Genomic DNA, 12,033 nt, shown 5'->3' with positions numbered 1-12,033 from the left:
TGGCTTCGTATGAACTGTTATGTGGTGAATGTATTGCGTGTGTTGATGTAGGCATATTTTGAAAGAACTAATCAATCAGGTGGGCTAGTTTACTTACAGGTATTCCGGCATCCGTGTATATACCTGGCCAGCTGGCAACTGATTGAACATTCCAATTATATAGTCAGTTATATAATGAAACACATCTTACCTGTCGGCCCGCTTATGCGATTCGAACCCAAAAGTTTTTCTTGCCGATACCGGGAATCGAACCCAGTACGCCTGGCGTACCAATACCAGACTCGCGCCAGCCTATCCACTAGACCACATCGGCGCTTTTGGATTCATTCAAAATCTTTATGCTTAAAAAATATACTCCAAATTAACCATTTTAGCAATTTTTCGCCTTTGATTCTGAAGGCCTCATATGGGTAAAGCAAATGGTGAAATGGCAAAGAAACGTTCCATACCTTTAAACTTTTGATAAAGCAATGAATTTGAACAAATCGTTATTTCTATCAGGCTGTATCCAAAACATCCTTTAAATTTGAAAAGAAATATAATTTTTCATTATTTTGAGATAAATTCTAATTTTCGCAGTTTTGAAACAGTAACTTATCACTTATTCTAAATTCTTATCTCTTTTTTTTTTAATTCAAGTACGTAGCTTGATCCAGAGATTTAGAAAATCTGATAATTAAAAGCGAATACGGTCTTTTATATTTCAATTTTCAAAATCATATCTTCCAACATTCGATATCATCATGTCAATTATTTAGTCAGTAAAGCCTAAATCGGCTAAGACGGTGTATGTCTGTCAAAAAATTTTGACTCCAATTTTTTTAACTGAAACTTTAATGTGATGAGGAAAATTCAATCAGGATTGATCTCTCGAGCTTGAATAAACGATCTGCAGTAATATCTTGTAGGCAAAAATACTTTGGTACTTTGTGAGGCAAAAATATAATTTATTTTTAAAATAAATAAACAAGATTTTTTATTTGTTAAAAAAAAATCATACAGATGACGGACTTTGTGCCAATTCGACACAGTATCTGGCATGACTCTCTCAGAATTGAATGAAACTTTGCATGTGTATGTATAGCCTTCACGTAGTTAAGGCACTTGGCAAACTTAGTTTTCCCAAAAACTATTTAGACTATTATTTAAAAAGGTCCAAAATTTTCAGGCCAACATTTTATGAAAATTTTCAACTCTAAAATTTCAATTCCTACACAAATGTGGTCTGTGGTGGAGTATTCAAGAAAAATGATTGAATAAAATTCTGAAGGTGGCCCTAAAATTTTAATTTATTTGATAAGACAACAAAATAAAGTAAATGTATACATAGATTTTTAATATTATTTATTTTATTAATATTAATTTATTTGATCAAAGGTTGGGAATCTACACTGAAAAAAATTACATTACTGTGTTGTTATTGTTGGAGAATTTTTATTCCCTCAAATATACACAGGTTGCAATGTATGGACGACTTTTGGGCCTTATTATTATCCGGATAAGAATTTTTTTTTTCAAATTCTGAGATTGATTTTTTTTTGGAAAATTGAGTTTGAGTTTTTGAAATGCATTTTTTTCAGTGTAGGATTTAAAAAAAACAATATTTTTTTAAAAAATTCAATCATTTCTTTCAATCTCTCATAAACCACATTTATGTAGTAATTGTTTTTTTTTTCGAGCTAAACATGTTTATAAAATTGTTGCCTGAATAGTTTGGCACTTTTCAAATGTTAGTCTCGATCATTTTTGGGAAAACTAAGTATGCTTTTCTAGGTAAGAACTTTATGCCCACAAAAATTCATATAATTCTGAGAGGGTCATGCCAACAACTTGTCAATTTGGCTTGAAATCTGTCAGATATATCTCTATATATAAAAAGCAATTATTGTGGGTTTGTTTGTTTGTTTGTTTGTTTGTTTGTTTGTTTGTTTGTTTGTTTGTTTGTTTGTTTGTTTGTTTGTTTGTTTGTTTGTTTGTTTGTTTGTTTGTTTGTTTGTTTGTTTGTTTGTCCTCTATAGACTCAGCCGTCTTAAGAGCTAGAGAGCTGAAATTTGGCATGGATGCTCATTAGGACCAGGAATGATGAAAAATGTTTTCAAATTTTCGAATGACCCCTTCTGAAGGGGGTCGTCCATACAAGACAAATATTGTTTTCGCGATATTGACGTTATTTTTCGTCGGATTGTGATAAAAATTTGCACATGAGTGTTCTGAAAGACAAGCAATCGATTTCAGGTGACAAATTGTGTGTAAGAGGTCAACCAAAGAGGTCGTCCATATTAACTATTAGCTATTTTTGCGATTTTGGCGTTATTATACATCGTATTCAGATGAAAATTGGTACACAGTAGTTTTGAGTGACGTGCAATCGATTTGAGGTATCAAATTTTGTGTAAGGGGCCGGCAAAAAGGGTCGTCCATATTAACTTTTCAATAACTTTGTGATATTGACGTTTTTATACATCGGATTGGGATGAAATTTTGCACATAGGAGTTATTAAGGACAAATAATTGATTTCACTTATCCAAATTGAAATCAGTGATCTTCCAAAGGGGTCGTCCATATTATTTATTCACTGTTAATGCGATATTGTCGTTGTTATACATTGGATTCAGATGAAAATTGGTACACGAGGCTTTCGAGGGACGATCAATCGATTTCAGGTATAAAATTCAGTGCAAGGGGCCGGCAAAGAGGGTCGTCCATATTAACTTTTCAATATTTTTGCAATATCGTCATTTTTATACATTGGGTTGGGATGAAAATTTGTACACGGTAGTTTGCAAGGACGGGCAATCGATTTCAGACGTCAAATGTTTTGCCAGGTGTCGACGAAAGGGTCCATATTAATTAATTTCTCACTGTTTTTAGCAATATTGACGTAATTATGCAATGGATTGGATTGAATATGTGAACACGGAAGTTTTGAGGGGCGGGCAATCGAATCCAGATATCAAAGAATGTATAAGAGGCCACCGAAAGGGGTTTAACTTTTGGCAATCGAAATTTATACACGGGGGTTTTTTGGCACGGTCAAATGATTCTTATTTCAAATTCATTAGCAGAAGACAAAAAAAAGTGATCGCCCAATATTTTTGCAATTATGCTTGGCAATTGACTTTCATACAAACTGTTCATGACATATAGTTGAACGCGAAACGGAGTTCGTATGGGATCAGCAAGTATTTAATAAAAATGAAAACAAAAATAGGAGCCCCCCAGAAAAATTACCCCGCACCATCGAAGACTAAATCCGGCCCTGCCCGGATCTTTCCGATTTTTTTTAAATTATTATCCAAGCAAGTGCGGGTAAACCGAACCATTTAGCAAGCTCAATCTAACTGTTATAGGATTGTTTTTGTATTTATGTATTTATTTATATATTCATTTATTTAACATCTAGTTGAAAGTAATTCAATTCCTAATTTTCTTACTACACTAAGTACTTCATAGTAATGAGAAAATCGTACTTAATCTAAGTTTTTTTCTCTTCGTATTCGTTTTATTTATTTACTATCTGGTCACTGGATTTTCGTAAACGCTAGTCAATGCCTGTTGTTTTGGGGGTTCATGTTTTAAGCAGTCGTAAATTACCTCAAAAGTTTATGTGGAATTTTTCGTTCTCTTGGAAAATTTATTTGCAGAACTCTTAATAAACAAAGATGCACTTGGAAAATGCTAATACTCAAACTTTATAAAATGAACCAAGTTATATTGAAGGTTTTGTGACCCTAATAAATTAGCGACTATGTCATATGGAATATGGAGAGGACTGTTATTCTATTCACTGACCACTGGAATATGGATTAGTATAAGGAGAGTATTCGTAAAAAATATATATATGTTGATTTGTAAACATCTTTTGGATGCATGGATGGAAATCGATAAAATTTTTGGTGAAGCTACTAAATTATATAAAAGGTATTCGTACAAAATTTGGTGACTATCTGTTCAGTAGTTTTTGAGATGGCGTCTAATTCAAGAGCTAATAGATTAAATTTTTTTTGGCAGTATTAAAAAAAACTAGTCCCAGTGGAAGACCCAAAACAAGCGGGAAATCAACTTTTTGACCGAAATTCATGTGAAAAATTGTTTAAAAAGTCCTAGAGGATCTAACAGTGAGTTAAAATTTGAATAAAAGGTAAAATTAATTATTCCATGAAGTAAAGGAATGTGAGTGGTTTTAATATCAGTATAGAAAGTGATTAAAAACATAAATTTTCGAACTGGTTTGTCTATCTGACTTATGAACAGGCCTAACTTCATTTCTACAAAGTAAAAAAGCTGCCACTGCATAAATTGACAATATACGGTGGTCAAATCGTGTGCGAGATATTTAGACCGTTAGCGGAGAGATGTTTTTTTAAACTTCGAAATAGACCGCAAGACGAACTCTTTAGCGGGCACCTGGCTGGTTTCATGCCAGAAACTTTCATTGACAGTCTCGTCTGGATGTTCTGGAGATAAACAAGTGGAAAAAAATGAAAAGTTTTACTTGAGAAAGCTGACGATTTTTTAAAGCAGGCAGACAGATTAGCTAATCTGTCAATGTCTCATAACGATTTACACGATGAATATCTATATATTCAAAGAAGACTGCCTCCAAATCAAGGTTGCCGAAAAATATTCTGTGTTATGGCGAATAAAAATCTGACTTTCTGTGATTTTACCTAAAATTTCTGTGATGGATTTCTGTGATGAAACTAGCATAAATTTTTTAGAAAAGTCATGAAAAATTAAGTCTTTTTTTTCATTTATCAATAAACATTACCATTCTTATCATGTTTTTTTTTAAAAACGTACAATTTTTAAAAGATCTGTGAATTCTATGAATATTTCCCAAATTCTGTGTTCTGTGGCATAGAATCTGTGATGAAAATTTTCAAAAAAATCTGTGAATTTATAAATTTTTCTGTGCTTTCGGCAACCTTGCTCCAAATATGATCGTGTCTCCTGCATAGCTCTTCAAATGGTTTAACATAGTTGTTGCTCTGTTTTTGTTGGATTAGGAAAAACCTGTGGTGGAGTTACAAAAAGTCAAATATGATGATTTTGTGCCGAAAGAGGACACTCAGGTAAATTACTCAAAACTACTACCTATTTAAGAACTTTGAGTCATTTTTAGAGTCAAGCTTCAGGAAACAGAAATCGTAATCAAAAATAGTCTTGATTGGAGAAGTGTGGTTCATAGTATACATGGCCCACCTGATGCTCAAAAATTAAAGTCGAAAAACTTCTTCATTAAAAGCTATCACAAAACTAACAAAACAGAGCGTCACAAAAATTTGCACATGTACACATTACATTACTAGGCAGCTTCATTGAAAATTTCATCAGTTTCTTTTTATGGATTCAAAAATGATTCTTAAATCATAGAGTTGCATTTTTTTCGAATACACTCCTTACTAGATAGAAAATTTTTGAAAAATATACTCAAAGGAACAAACTCTGGATCGTAAACCATCAGCATATGTTAGGATTGTTTAGCTGAAAAGACGAACTTTCCTTAGAATCTTTTGGAATTTCATTGAGACTCGACTCAAATGTGATCTTTGAATTTTGAGATTGAATTTTGCGAAAGGGATGATGTAAGAAATAAAATCTTCAAGCTTTGATCCAAACAAGACTACATTTTATACAAAACAACCGCCAGCCAAGTACACTTAATCGGCTCGGACCATATCAGATAGTGTTTCCAGAACCCAACCAGAACAGTTTTATTGCCATCAGCAGGTATCATTTAACGGCCCAACAGGTTATTAATTAACAAAACGCACCGGACAAACCAAACTAAAAAAAAAGTGGAATGAAGCGTGCGTATTCAAATTTGCACCGTAATGTTTTGGTGGGTCTGTCCCGTGTCGTGGTCCATTCATGTTCCGAATCAACTACTATCTGGGTACCGACATAGATAGGTACCTACCTCCTGTACCTGTTTATGGTTAATAAAATGTGGCATTTGGCTAAAGGCCACTTAATAGCTTACTAAGTTGTTGCTGTCTTGTTGTTTATTTGATTGGTACCGAGCATTGAACTTGTTGCATTTTTGGTAAAAAAAAATTTGATTATCACACGTTCGAAAATTGTTCGATAAAGTAAACAACAATCTTTGTTTGCCGAAATACGATTAAAGGAAGTAAACAACCATAGAATGTCCGATTCTTAATTATTATTGTGCTTTAATTGAGCATTGGTTGATGTCTCGAAGCTTGAAAGGTTTAACCATTGATTGCTCCTTCCAGTGAGCAACTTTGAGTACATCCATGAGTTGAAGAGATAATGGACCTCTTAATCGACCTGTCTTGAGATCCCAGATGAAATCTGAGAGAACAGAACAGCACCTGCTTAAGAAAAAATGTCTATAATCACAATTCCACTTGCCAAGTTAATTACTCGATAAAGTGTCTCATTTGGCTCGAGAGTGAAGAACCCATTCCCGCAGTGGCTCGTAGATTCGCTACGGCTTAAGCCCATCATGTGCTCAATGAGTTTAATAAGTATCTACCTATAACCTATCTTTGGTACGCTTTAATTATGGGGTCGTAAAGATAGGAAGAGGACATATTTACGGCGACACATCCTTGCGGCCATCGCACTTGGCAAAATATGTCACATGCATGACGTGATTTATGACCCGTTCACTGTAAATATTATGTCTCTCCTTCCTCGGGCGGTATCATTACTTAGGAAAGTTTTTCACATCATTCATCAACGCTAAATTATACGATTCGATCACCTTCTTGACTTAAAGTGGTTAAGATTTTGATATCGATCAAAAAATTGGTAATAAAAGTAATAAGGTACCTACTAGTAAAAATTAACCGAAGAACAGTCAAAAGCACATGTATTCACCACCAGAACAGAAGAGAACGTCACTGCTGGAGCATTTCAGCATGTTTTAGCTTCGATGAAGCTCGCAGACTCGATGTCCCTGAACTCTGCCAATGAACTTGACCACTTTTGCGCAAACTTGTTGGCCACTTTGAGAGGGACGCTCGAAGAATGGCGATTATGTGACGATGTGATGATAGGTGCTACCACATAAGTATGCTACTTTCAAACGAATGATACAATCTTCCACGTTAATTAATTGTATGTTAATTTTGAACGTTTGAAATTTATTGTTCTTTTACATTTGTGATGCTATTTAGCATAAAGTACCAATTTCTGGATTTGTTCGAATTAAATTTTACATTTTTTCTGTCGAAAATGATTAAAATTAAAACCATAAGGGTGTTGCATACATTTAGGGGTAAAAAATACAACGAAAAATCTACTAGCTGAAATCATAAAAATTAATGTTTGGATGGATGAAATTTTAAAATTAACAAACGCGTGTTGCAAACAATCATATTCCAGCTTATGTAAACGTGATTTAAAAGATGAATCTTTGATTTGCATTTTATCCCAGACTGACACCTGAATATGATTAAAGTATGATTCAAGTTGATAAAGCGCAAAATTGTGCTAAAATTGTTTAGTCGTTTGTTGCCAAACATGAAATTAAAAAAAAACACAAATTCTTACAGTAATTTGGGCTCATCATCTAGCTGTATATTTTATAAAGGTGTTTATGATCGCATATCCATTTGAGTCTAATCATATTTGAATCCAAAATTTTGGATTTTAGAAAAAAAAGAGTTTCAATCTTCACATGATGCATTATCCAGTTTGTATTGAGAGCTGAAAATTTTTGAGAAATAAGCTTTTTATATGTCGTGTACATGTTTTTCCACTGACAATAAAGAAAATAGATTAAGACCAAAGCCGGGTTAAGAAGGGGGGGAGTAGGGGGGCAATGGAGGCGATTGCCTTAGTTTTGATACTGAGCATGATCCTTTCTTATAAGTAAATTTAGTATTTATTCATATATTATTTTGAAATAAACTACAATGCAATGTAAAATATTCTGAACGCATAATCTTCAGTAGTGAAAGCAAACTTCTCTATTAAAAAAAAATCATGAAATTTAATGTCTTCGCTATGTCAGATGAGATAAGACTGTCAAGCAAGGTTGCCGAAATCAAAGAAAAAATTTTAATTTCACAGAATTTTGAGCCAATTATCACCACAGAATCTGTGTCACAGAACAAAGAATTTTAGAAATATTCAAAGATTTCATATTTTCATATGTGATGAAAGAAATTAGAGAAACATGAACTATCAAAGAACGAAAGAACACAAGCCGTAAATATCATGAAAATTTCGAAAGGATACAACGGCTCACCGACAGGACTTGAACCTGCAATCTCCCCTTCGGTACAACGGCGCGTTAGCCAATTCCACCACGGTGAACGTGATGGAACCGGCGAACACGAGCAATCGAGCTCTGCCGATCAACTGCTGGACCTTCTATCGAAACACCATGTATATCCCGCATGTGATCTTTCCCTCTATTGATCTCTCTTGTTTCTCTAACCCCACCCATCGACTCGGGATTTTAGCCGAGCGAGCACATGGTCGATTGCTTCGGGTTTGCCGCAACTTACGGTCAGATGAAGAAGCAATCAGTGCCGCTCAAGGTTCCGAGCAGACCAGTTACACAGGGAGGTGTTGCTCTGTTGAAATCAATACTGATGTTATGAAATCGCTTGGTACATCTTTGTACCTGAAAATGATCACATTTTCATATGTGATGAAAGAAATTTCATAGAATTTCAAAATTTTGGACGTGTTTTCAAAATTTATTTTTTTTATGTCAATATTAATTGCGTATTATTGCATTAGAAAAATAAAATAAAACTGGTAATTTAAATTGACTTTTTGACTTTTTGACTAATTGACTTTTGAGTAAAATTAATGAAAAAAGCATCACAGAAAACCGTCACAGAGTTTTTGAGTGAAATCACAGAATTATCTTCGGCAACCTTGCTGTCGAGGTCATGCAAACGGATGTGTTGTTGACAAACATGTCAGAAAATTGGCTCGCCTCTGGCGGATTTTAGTCTATACCTCTAGATCCATGAAATTTCATTGTAAGACATTATAGGACGTTCACAAATTGAAACTTATTTTAAATTGTCGATTTCGATTTCCAATTCCGCAAACCTTAAGCCATGTGACAGGTGTTAATACGAGGGATTCACGAAAGTCAACAGAATAAACAAGATAAAACTAAGCCTTAAAATCCATTACTTTAATACTAATCACTTTGGTGGTAAAAAAAAACGTTTATGTCTTTACAAACTTTATGCTGATATTTTTTCAAAAAACCAAACCTCATTTTTATTTAATGTTACTTGTTCTTCAAAATGCTCATCTTTACGTTCAAAACAACAAAACAAAAAATTCGCGTTTTTTTTTCAAAGATGCAAAGAATTTTTGATTAATTTAGATTCCTCGAAACGTTATATGAAATTCATTTTCATATATCGGCTTTTGTTTTTCAAATAACTTCTGAAAATAGGTAAAAATGATTTGGAAAGTTCTGCAATTTTTGACAAAACTCTAAAACATTACCAAAATTTTGAAAATAAAAGTAATTTGTGATCAACTTTTTTAGAAGTCGAAGACCGCAAGTAATTTTTACTTCTGCGAGTTATAGAAATAAAAATACGGGAAATTTAAACCAATTTAAATTTTCATATCATTTAAAGCAAAAGTCAAATCGTTTTTCAGTCCTCAAAAAAATTGTACAATGCAATAAAACCTTGTTTTGAAATTTCTTATGTGATGTTAGATTTTTAAGATCGTTGTACCTCCGAAATTATGTTTAATATATAGACAAAATATTATTTCTTAATTGAACGGAGAATATTAAACAAATTCAGAATCATTTTTAAATTTTCATGTTGATTTGTTGATTCATCAGTTGGCAATGATTGATTCCAATCAAATCTGATTCATTTTTCAATTCCTATTTCCAAATCATAAAAACTATGGGAGATATACAACATTTAACAAAAGATTAGAGTCCAGGTCACCAAAATCATCCAAATCAGTCATTAAAATATATTCATCAAAAAAAGCTGTTCCATTGAGTAATCAATTGAACTTTAAAAGTAAGTTCTAAAATGGTAAGGCTTTTCATTGAAAAAAAACCTTCTAAAATCTTAAAAATCTAATCTTCTTCATCTACATATTTTAAGTTGATTTTCAAATAAATTAACCGATTTAAATAGCCCTAGTTTTATAATTTTTTGATTTTTTTTTTTAATAAATTAGTTTTTGTTTTCCAATTCTGAATTTTTGTGTTCTGTAAACCTGAAGCCTATAAATCTAAATTTTTGATGAGAAAAATATTGTTTGATCCTTTTGTCTTTTCTGTAGGAGAAGGAAGGACCCTGAAATGTATTTTAATAAATTATAATAAAAAATCAAATATAGTTTAAATTGATGTTTACCTTTCTCAGTACTATACACTGGATTCTTTTTTTTAAACGTGCAAAAAAAGAAATCGTTTAAAACAAGTTTAAAACAACCGGGCAAAATTCTTTGTGCATTTCGAGTAAAGTGGCCAACTTGGACTGTCAATCGATCTTTTCCAATCAGATAGTCCATTCTGAGGTGATATGAGTGAAACCGGGAAGCTTAAAGATTTGTTTTGGATCGATTTCTTTTGATTTTTAAGCCATGGTTGTTCCGAAACTTCCGCAGAGTCTCTAAGTGGCCATTCCGGCCCATGATTCCGTGAGAAAGCAACGTCCGTATCAATTTACCACTCAAGAGTGGTTTGGAAAAAAACCTGAATATCTAGAACCTGTTTTTGACATGCTCAAAAATCATTCATTTTCAACAAATCTTGAATAAAAGAACATCATTTTTGTTTGAGTATAATCTCACCGCCTAGTGGTATAGGAACAAAGAAAATTGCGGGAATTTAGACCATCCCGAAACACATCTAGAACACCTCTCAGAAGAGATGAGCTCTGTTCATGGAAGAGCGAAAGAGAATGTTTACTGCTAGTTTATGCTTTTTTCTCTCTAAATTTAATACTTGAACAATATGAAAATGTGTTTGTTTGTAATGATAGGGAACTTTTGGTTTATATACAATTCTCTGTTTCGCCACTTTGTGTACAACACAATTTAAACCAAACAGTCAAAACGAAACCACCGCCGTGTATACATCGACCCAATAAACCCCCAATCGAAACGAAATAAAGTGTCGTTAATCAGTTTAAGAAAAACTGTTTTTAAGTTTAATCGCGAGTTCTTAATTCGGTCCGAAAGTGTTCCGGTCCCAAAACATTTGGTCCTTCGAGCCGGATGACCGTCCGGAAAAGTGGTTCCGGAACAATAAAAATCGGACATTAAGTGAAGACCGCCGCTCGCTCAGCAGCAAAAGTGTGAACCATTTTGCACTCACGAATTCGCCATCGCTGTGCTGGACTGAAGTGATTGTTGTTGAAGACAATTAAAGTGCACCGCTTAGGACGCTAACTTCGCTTGGCTTGGATGCAATTAAGTGCATCGGACTCTAGTGTCAGCCATCGCGATATTTGAACAATAAGTGATACTCGGAATACCGGACAGCTGATTGAACAGCAGCGCACAGAGGACAGCTGATTTACAACCAGCAAACGACGCAACGTCTGAAGGAGCAATTTATTGGAATTGAGCAAGGAAGTATTGAAAAAGGCTTGATGCATGAGGCCAGAAAGTGTGAATTAATAAAGAATTAAAGAGTGAATTTGTCTTTTAAGTTGCATGAAGTGTGTGCCCTGTCCGTTAAATTAGAATTGGTCTTGGTAATTGATTGGCATTTTTACTTTGCATTTTACACTGGTTGTGCCCACTCGCTGCTGTCAATATCGGGTTGCTAGTCTCATGATTCGCGTCGCGATCGGGTGGAACGTTGAGTTGATCAAAATTAAGTGCAAATACCCTAAATCAGAGGCACATAAGGTGTATCAGAGCACATTAAGGTGCAAGTCAGAAGCACAGAAGGTGCAAGTCAGATATTTTGGTCAGAACTATTCAGTACTGGACGGATTGGGTCCAAGGTGTTTGAGTTTGTCAGAAAATACAAGTTTGCTGAAGAATTTAAAATTGAGTTGGAAATCTTATAACAATCAAGTCTGGATTGTCAG

At 33.8% G+C, this 12,033-nt stretch overlaps 1 protein-coding gene across 2 annotated transcripts in view; it reads right to left on the bottom strand.

The window, feature by feature from the left end:
- The window catches only part of LOC129748297 (protein gustavus), a 738,224-nt gene that overhangs the window by 440,055 nt on the left and 286,136 nt on the right, over positions 1–12,033 (bottom strand). The window lies entirely within an intron of this gene.

Source organism: Uranotaenia lowii, chromosome 2 (genome assembly GCF_029784155.1).
Source record: "Uranotaenia lowii strain MFRU-FL chromosome 2, ASM2978415v1, whole genome shotgun sequence".
In the NCBI taxonomy this organism is placed as follows: domain Eukaryota; kingdom Metazoa; phylum Arthropoda; class Insecta; order Diptera; family Culicidae; genus Uranotaenia; species Uranotaenia lowii.
Note: the sequence above shows the minus strand (reverse complement) of the source record. Positions and strands in the feature narration are given on the sequence as shown.